This window comes from Ursus americanus, chromosome 14 (genome assembly GCF_024610735.1).
Source record: "Ursus americanus isolate L20-20 chromosome 14, mUrsAme1.1.p, whole genome shotgun sequence".
NCBI classification, from domain to species: Eukaryota; Metazoa; Chordata; class Mammalia; order Carnivora; family Ursidae; genus Ursus; species Ursus americanus.
In genome coordinates this window covers 23187866-23196704 of record NC_142140.1, presented here as the reverse complement: position 1 = coordinate 23196704, position 8839 = coordinate 23187866, and positions in this window count along the sequence as shown.

The following is an 8839-nucleotide window of genomic DNA, read 5'->3' as shown; positions in this document are numbered from 1 at the left end:
GCAAATAAATCTATTTCTGTGAGGCAGCAGAGGGCTTCTCGGGCTTTGTTCCTGGCTTCCTCATCTGGGCACCAGGTGAACCGGCTACTCACATCCTATTCAGGAGACTAAAGTGGGAGAATTTGTTCTGGATACTTAAGAAAGTTTGCTCCTTTGCTCATCACGGCTTGCCCAAGCAACACCGGGAAAGGAAAGTTTGTCTTTGATGCCTCCATATTGTCCTGTAACCTACATGCTCCACTGCCTCAGAAGTCCATCACTGCAACCGTGTGTGTGTGTGTGTGTGTGTGTGTGTGTGTGTACATGCATACCACAGCTCAAATTACCTCAGTCTTCCTTCATCTGGGCTCTTACGCCTGCTGATTGGACTGCTCACGTGTAGACACTGGGTGTACAAATGGCCAATGCAGCTTCAAGTCGTTGTTACCCCCAAGATGGGGGGGGGTTTACTTCAAAAGATATTGTTTGAAGCTATGACTCCTTCCCTTAAAAGGCTGAAGCTGGAATGGTAGAATTTCAGACAGAAAAGCTGGAGGGTGCAGGAATATTCTGGACCAGCAGGTGAGATGATGGGCCTTTCACGAAAATGGAGGGGTTGTATTTTTATAATAAACTCCCTTTTTGCATATGAATAGTGTTTTCTGGCCCCTGTGAATGTGGAGAAAGCCTTTCACCAGGACTGCTCCTAGACCAGCTCTCTCTGGGGAGGGGGGGGCGTCTTTGTCATGGATGTCAGGCCCATATGCCTTAGAGGAAAGATAAAAGAGTTGGAGGGGCGGGCTGGAAAGAGACTGTATAATTTTATTGAGCAATATTTCTTCTTTAAATGGGCTCATGGATAATTCAATTAGCTGGCTTTTGATTGCTCTTCTTAGCAGGAAAGCTCTATATAATGAAAATGTGGATTCTTCAGGTCTTACTGTCACAGACCATCTTGTCAGGATGGATGATTCAACTTGATCCCTCAGTGCGTTTTGACACAGGTTCAAATTTGTACTGACTACATGTTTCTCTTTAGTGTGCCTGTGCTCGCACATGCTCTCTCTCTCTCTCTCTGGATGTTTTTTTCAGCTTTGTTTGGAGAGAGAGTTAACAGCTGTAGAAAATAAATGTCTATTTCAACTGAGTGGACAGTAGCCAGTGAAGAGACAGGGAGACACTTCCCAGCAGGAAGCTCCGTGACATGGTACGTGTGACTCTGTCATTCTCATCAATGCTCTGTACAGATGGCATATATCTAGAACTGCAGAATTGGAGGACATTTAAATAAATGTCTCCGGTGGAAAGAGGTTTTGCAACTTGATGATCAAAATGACCTAAGTAAATTAAAAAAAAAAAAAACCCAAAACAAAAAACGATGGTGCTTGATAAATTTCTCTGTTCATGTGGACTTTCCATAGCAAGAATTGTACATTTAATTCCATTCCTGTGCCTCAGGTGGGTAGGAAAAGCAGAATAAATCCTGAGAAAGGAGACTGGATAAGTTCAACGTGACGGGGTCGTTTCTTTATGAGAAAAAGTTACAGCGGCACGGTGGGAGTCAGCGTAGGGATACTAGTTCTGAGTAGAAATGGCATAGCCATGTGCCAAATTAGAAAGGGGCGAGGCATGATCCATGTGACTTGTTTATCACATCCTTGAAAACTGAGGGTTTTGCTCGAAGCTTGAAAGTGGTGACTTAAGACTAGAATAACGGATGCATTTTGCACAGGCCATGAGCACTATCGATCGCGTGCAGCAGCTTGGAAGAGAAGCAGATTCCAAAGAAGAGCAGATAAATAAGTGAAGAGTAAATGTAGTTGTTGATTAAAGTTACATTAAGAACATTCAGGAAACATCTCTATTTTTGAAGATGAGGTCATCTTTCTCCACAAAACACCCTTCAGGGAAGGAGGGGGAAGTGGAAGCCCTGTTACAGCAAAATTTCTTTCTTTTTACGTTCCCTGGATGTATTGCATTTATCCGTCATCTAACTGGCATTTTCCTCTTTATGGGCAAAGGTAAAAACGATACCTTCAGCAATATAGTCTCTCCTCTCAAATTCATGGTAGCAGTTCCAGTGCCTCCAGCAAACACATAGTAGGCACAAGAAATTGATACCTTATTTTGGAAGCTGCCAATTTATCTTTTGCTACTACATTTCTAACAGTCAAAACCCCTTGGTTGACTGTCACTTTTTTTTCTTGAACACTTCCGTCTTTGTGTAGATTGGGTGGTCTCAAACCAAGATGCTTCAGAACAGGCCAGGGAGGCAAGTCATATGGAATATTGAGATGAATCGAGGGGACTTCCTAGGGAATGGTGGGGACTGTGGCAAACTGGAGGTCATATTCCTTTGTGAAGGGAGGCTGCTGCTACTCACTTTCAGCCAATAGTTGCCATGTGGGGCTGTAGACCCAAAGTTGTGATTCTATACTAATATTTTCAAGAGATGCCAGAAATATGGTCAAAGAAGCAAAGGTTTCTGCCATTTGAAATAATGTATAGGCCCTGAAATACAACATTGTGACTTCTAAAGAATAATCTGTTGAGGGGGAAATCAATACCAAATAAATAAACAGCAACAGCAAAGCATCAGCAAAACAAAAAGCAGGTTCTTGACCCAACCAACTCAAATAAAATCAACAAGTAATTAGCGTCTTTCTGTATGTGTAGGCTTTGTCCACTGAAAAATCTAAACCATAAGGCAAAATATGTACTCACTTCTAGGCGCACATTGAGAATAGAGGCAAATATTTCAGTTTAGAGTAGAAAAGGATGATTCATAGTGGAGGTAATATTTGACTTATGATTTGAAATATGAGTATTATCTGGTTAAGAGCAAAAAAAAAAAATAAGAGGCAGTCCTAATGAGTTGAATGAAGGGAGGGAAAGCCCCATGGTACGAAAAGTTTCCATCTTCCTTCTTGAGACAATGGCAGAATTACTTTGATTTGAGTAAAAAGCTTATGAAAACAATTACTTGAAGGCACTAGTTTTTGAGAGTTTTAAATGGCAGGCAAACGTGTATAGGCTTTATCTTCTAGTAGGTGGTTGCCAACTCAAATGTCCACAGGAGCCAGGCAGGTAACCAAAAAAGAAAAAAATATTTCGGAGGTGGGGAGGGCACTGTATCTAGATGAGAAACAGACTCAAGTCCAGTGGATTACTGCCATGGGGAAATGCAGTGCCAGCCTTGCCCGTGAGGAGTCTAAAATCTGGGTTTTTATTGGAAGTTATGGTTTTTAAATGTTGGCAGCAAATTCCCATTAAAAAAGTGTGAATCAAAGCTTATTTGGAAGCTCATATGTAACATGAACCTAGAGCTGCTAGGTGTGGGGGTGAGGGGGATGAAGGTTACTCATGTCCCAGTCCTGAGTCTACATTCTTTCCCTTCTTGAGCCAAGGGTGGGTCTTTCACCTAGAGTGTACATTAAATATAAGTGCTATCTGTAATGGGAGACCATTGAAGATATAATAAACTTGGCATGCCCTATAATTACAAATATGTAAAAAAATGCATGCACATGGACAAGAAGCATAAAATGAAAATAGTTTTTGTGAGTAAAAAGATGATTTCATTTCAAATGTTTCCTAATTATAGTGTAAAATTTAAATTAGGAAGACATTAATTAAGAAATCTTTTTAGAAGTTTAGAAATTTTTTTCCTCCAAATCAGTAGTTTAAACCTAAGAGCATTCAGGAGGTATGTGAACCTGAAAAAAAAAACATAATTACATCTTTATTTCTATTATCCTCTAATTGAGGTGTAGCATTTCCTTTCATTATGAAATAGTTAACAACCACAGAAGCATAAGCTGTACCTCTGTGACTTTGTCACCAATCCAAATCCCAGGTATTTTCATAGTGTTGAAATGCCGATGGCTTGAAACGAAGCTTATTACTACAGATACTTCGAAATCACAGTTGTTAGCAGACCCGCGGCTGGATCATGCTCTTCAGTGCATTAATAAAGAAGCACATATACAATTCTACTATGTCACATGTTTATAATATAATATTTCACTATAATTAGTCCCCTTTTTAATCCCATATCTTATTTTAAGGTTTAAAAACCTTACTCTGAGCAGGAGTTCATTGGCCTCACCACGCTTCCAAAGAGGCTCATGACATGGAGAAAAGTTGAGAAGCCTTGCTCTAAACCAGTGTAGCCGTAGATAAAGAAGGGACTCAGCCTAGGAGGAGTGACGCTAGGACGGCTTTCCCTTCTGCAAGCTTTCCTACTTGGGATAAGGACAACCCTTCCAATCAGAGTTTCCTCATAGGAATTCAGGAGTAGTTGGAATCATTTATCCCTACGACACAGAACAAAAATGAATTTAAAAATAAAGCTTTTTGAAGACGTTACCGTACCGAACTGCGTTCTTGGGTTCTCTCAACAATGGAAATTGACAAGAGGTCTTAATGGGACCTCCAGGCAAGGCTTTGCTGGGACCTGTGCTTGGGTACAGGGAGCCAAGGGCGCAAAGAGAAAAGCCCTCAGGCTGCTTCTCCATGGAGAGCTCTGGAGCGGTCCTCAGAGGCCTGAGAGTCTTAGGCAGGAAAGGGTGCTGTCTAAACAGGTAGGGATGGGGATTTCTTTTGTGCTTGTGCACTTAAAAGCCAGGCTTCTTGATGCATCCCATGCCTCATTAACATGTTAAATCTCCACTCCTGGGTGTGATTTTTAGTGTTCTACTGAGAGGGAAAGTAGGTGAAAGGTCAGTGCTGGCGTCCATCTTGGCACAGACTGGTTTGGTCTGGCTTTGGCAGTCAAGGTTCCCTTTATGTGAATATCCTACTTCCACATTCCATGAGATCTATTACTTAGGAGGAAGGTGGCTCAGCAATTTCTTCTATCGACCTAGCCAAAGACCAGAGTCCAGTCCCTACTCTATCTCAATTACATTGCAATATGTAAAAAACAGGGTCAGGGACAAGTTGGAATTGTCTGTAGCCCATCAAAGCAAAGAGAGAAAAACATGATGATGTTGGACCTAAAGATGTTCAAGCTGGATCATGTAAAAACCATGTAAGAGCACATTTTCTCCAAAAAGAAAAGCATCAACATTCTGGCTAGTTGCTGGGGGACGGGGAGGACTCTCAGCTCTTTGAGAAAAACTATCTTCAGAAGCATGTGTTTTCACCTGTGTGGTGATTAAAGGACAGAGTTTCCATCTCCCATGGAAATGTACTGACTGTGACCAAATTAGCTCTGAATTTGCTATTATTTAAATGCAGTTTCTTGTATTTATTAAAATGAAGTGACTGTCATATTGAAATTGAAAAGGAGCAGTTGCACATGCAAATTATTTCTAAAGTTCAACTGCTGCTAAATGAGTCGCGGTGCTCCTAAACTTAGAAATGCTTAACATAAATTATGACCTAATTAACATTTGCATGGTAATCCGGACTTCCTACAGCTTATTCTGCTAATTAACACATGACAAATGAGCACACATTAATATTTTATTGTAACATAACTTGTCCAAGAAAGCTTCTTAACTCCTTGGAAAACGTTTTGTGTGGGTTTTTTTCTTTTTTCCATTTTTTTTTGCCTGAGAAGTATCCTATTGTGGTTTATGCCATTATATAATTTTGATGATAAAATGGCTTCGTGTTGTAAATTTCATAAGAGACACAAAGGTGCAAGCTCTAGGAGTGTCTTTTTTTTGTTTGTTTAAATTCTTTTTTCCTTACTCTCTGGAAATACCTGCATTTTGAGAAAAAAATTGCCTTGATATGTACCTCTTAGCTAGTTATCACTTGCCATGGTTAAGTGTACATTATATACTCATGATGTTGTCTCCTAGAGCTGGGGGGTCATGAGGAAATCCAGACCCATCAAGGGGAGCAAATGGATTATAAGGCTATGGATTTTGTACTTTGCAAGTGGCTTCCTGTTGGTCATATATTCAATGAGTTTGTGTCATCTTCTGTCAATTACAGTAGCCCTCAAATGAGTTAGGGAGGTGCTTTCATCTCCAATAGGGACAGAAAGCAAGTATCAGTGTCCATTGTAACCTTGATTGTTGTTGGGTTGCCGTTTTTCCGTTTTGATGAGTTTTCCTGGCATATTATAGGGGTTTTGGTTTGTTATAATTTCTTTTACTTAGGATTTTCCAAGAATGATTGCAAAGTGTCTTCTTACCTGAGCATGTAAATTTGAGCATGTGCTCTTTGAGCTCTGCGAGAAGATTTTTGAAACTAGAATGAGAGGAATGGCTGTGATGGGCAACGTCCTGAATGTTTTGGAAGCACATTACAAGGGCACCTCATAAGTGATTGAGAAGGTGCCTAGTGTCTTGCCCTCTGTTTAAAGATCTCTTTGAGGTAATTGAGTAACCTTTCCTGCTTAATGCTTGAATCATAGTCATGGTCTTCCAAACTTATTGCTTTTGAAAAAAAAAATTTAAGGATTCATTTATTTATTTTAGAGAGAGAGTGAACATGACTGGGGTGGGGGGGAGAGGGAGAGGGAGAGAGAGAATCCTCAGGCTGACTCTTCACTGAGGCAGAGCCTGACGTGGGGCTCAATCCCAGGACCTTGAGGTCATGACCTGAACCAAAACCAAAAGTCAGATGCCCAACTGACCAGGTGCCTCTACTTTTGAATATGTTTTTACCCACACTTCTGTGTTGGATATTTTCCCTCGCACCAACTAATTCTTCAAATTTGGGGGTGTCCTATAGTTCAATTCACTTCCAATGATAACTATCTAGAGTTAACACAGACCTCACAGGTTAAGGTAGGACTACCCCCACTTCACATACTAGTCGCAAGTTCCAGGCCTCCTGTACTTCTGATTAACTGGCTACAGGTCAGAGTTTCCTATGGTCCCCTCTTCCAGGATCCACAATTTGCTAGAATGGCTCACAGAACTCAGCGAAACACTTTACTTACTATTACCAGTTTATATACAAATGATCAGCCAGTTAAAGAGGTACTAAGGGTGCGTTCCAGAAGGTTCACAGACACAGGCGCTTCCATCCCCATGAAGTTGGTGTGCCCCACACTCCTGGCACAAGAATGCATTCACCAATTCAAATGCTTTTGAACCACGTTTTTAAGGGATTTTTATGGAGGTCTCATTACCTACACATAATTGATGAAATCGTTGGTCATTGGTGATTGAACTCAGTCTCTAGCCCCTCTCCCTTCTTTGGAATAGGGATTTGGGGCTGGAAGTTCCAACCCTCTAATCATGCCCTTAGTCTTTCTGGTATCCAGCCTCTATCCTAAAGGTATCTACGGGCCCTGAGCCACCAGTTATCTCATTAGCACACAAAAAGATATTCATCACTCTGGATATTTCAGGGGTCCAGGGAACTCTTGTTCCAGGAACGAGGGATGAAGACCAAATATATATTTGTTATTATATCACAATATCATGACTGTTGACTTCCTTCTACTTAGAACTCACAAAAGATCCAATTAAAGTGCTGGAGAATGCAAATTGTGAGTGGAGACGTGTATGTGTTCCATTTAATCTATTAATAATATGTATGTGTGTGTGTATTTCTCTTTATGTGTCGAGGGATAGATATAGACGTATATACGTACGTGCATATGTAATTATATAGATGCACATATATGTATATATCTATGCATCTATCTATCTAAACTGGAAACAACCCAAATGTCCATCAACAGGTGGATGGAGAAATAAACTGTTTAATATTCATACAATGGGATACTACTTAACAATACAAAGGAATGAACTATCGATACATGCAACAACATGGGTGAATCTCAAAATAATTGTGCCAGACAAAAATGAGCACATACTGTATGATTTCATTTATATAAACTTCTAGAAAATATAAACCAATCTACAGTGATAGAAAGTGGATCAATAGTTACTGGGGAGGGGGTTGTAAGGAGAGATTTTAGAGGGGCAGGAGGTAACTATCTTGACTGTGGTAATAGTTTCACAGGTGTGTATATATATGTATTAAAATTTATCAAATTGTACACTATTTACAATTCGTTTTATGTCAGTGAAGCCATATATGTGTCTGTGCATTTGCATGTGTGTGCACGTGTATTCCCATTTCTGCAAATAAAGAATATTAGCTCCTTGGAGACAAAGGATTTTCTCTTTTACCAACTCTTAAATTCCCATCACCTAGAATTGTCTCTGACACTTAGTAAGTGCTCAGTAAATATTTGTTTAAAAATAAATAAATGCAAAAAATAGGTATATACCTCTCTGTAGATATAAATATTCTGTTCCTTCTTTTGAATGTGTATTGTCTAAAAATTATTGTCATTTTTTTTCTTTCTCTCAATAGAGTAGGAACATTTCCAGGTGGCTCTGGAAAATGTAAAGCAAACAAACAAACAAAAAAACCCAGGTGATGAAGAACGGAGCAGCACCCAGTCACACGAAGTAAACAGGTAGAAGAAGAATCCAGCTGTAGGTTGAAAGACAAGATTAGATAAATATTTCATGAGAGGAGCTGACCACAGAGAGTTAAAGTCCAAGTTTCAGCAGAGGAAACCTCTGTGATTCTAGGAACTATGTAAGATTATAAAAAAGCATCAAGAGGTAATAGTAAAGGCAGGATAACCTGGGACCAAAATTTGATGGATTCAGGGCAGAGAAGAGAAGAAAAATACCAGGGAAAGAACTGGAACTGAGGAGGAAAACTCAGAGGGTGTTGACAAGCTATATGCCCTTCATGATTCTGGATTTCTGTCAGTGGAAGAGTAACAGGTTTCCTTGAGGCACGTGGTCTTAAAGGAAACTTAAATAAAAATAGTCATTGGTACAGAGTCTTCAATATGGTACCGGGCAAGATGGTCAACACCACATAGAATAATTGGGAAATAAATTTTCTGGTTAGATTTGATTTG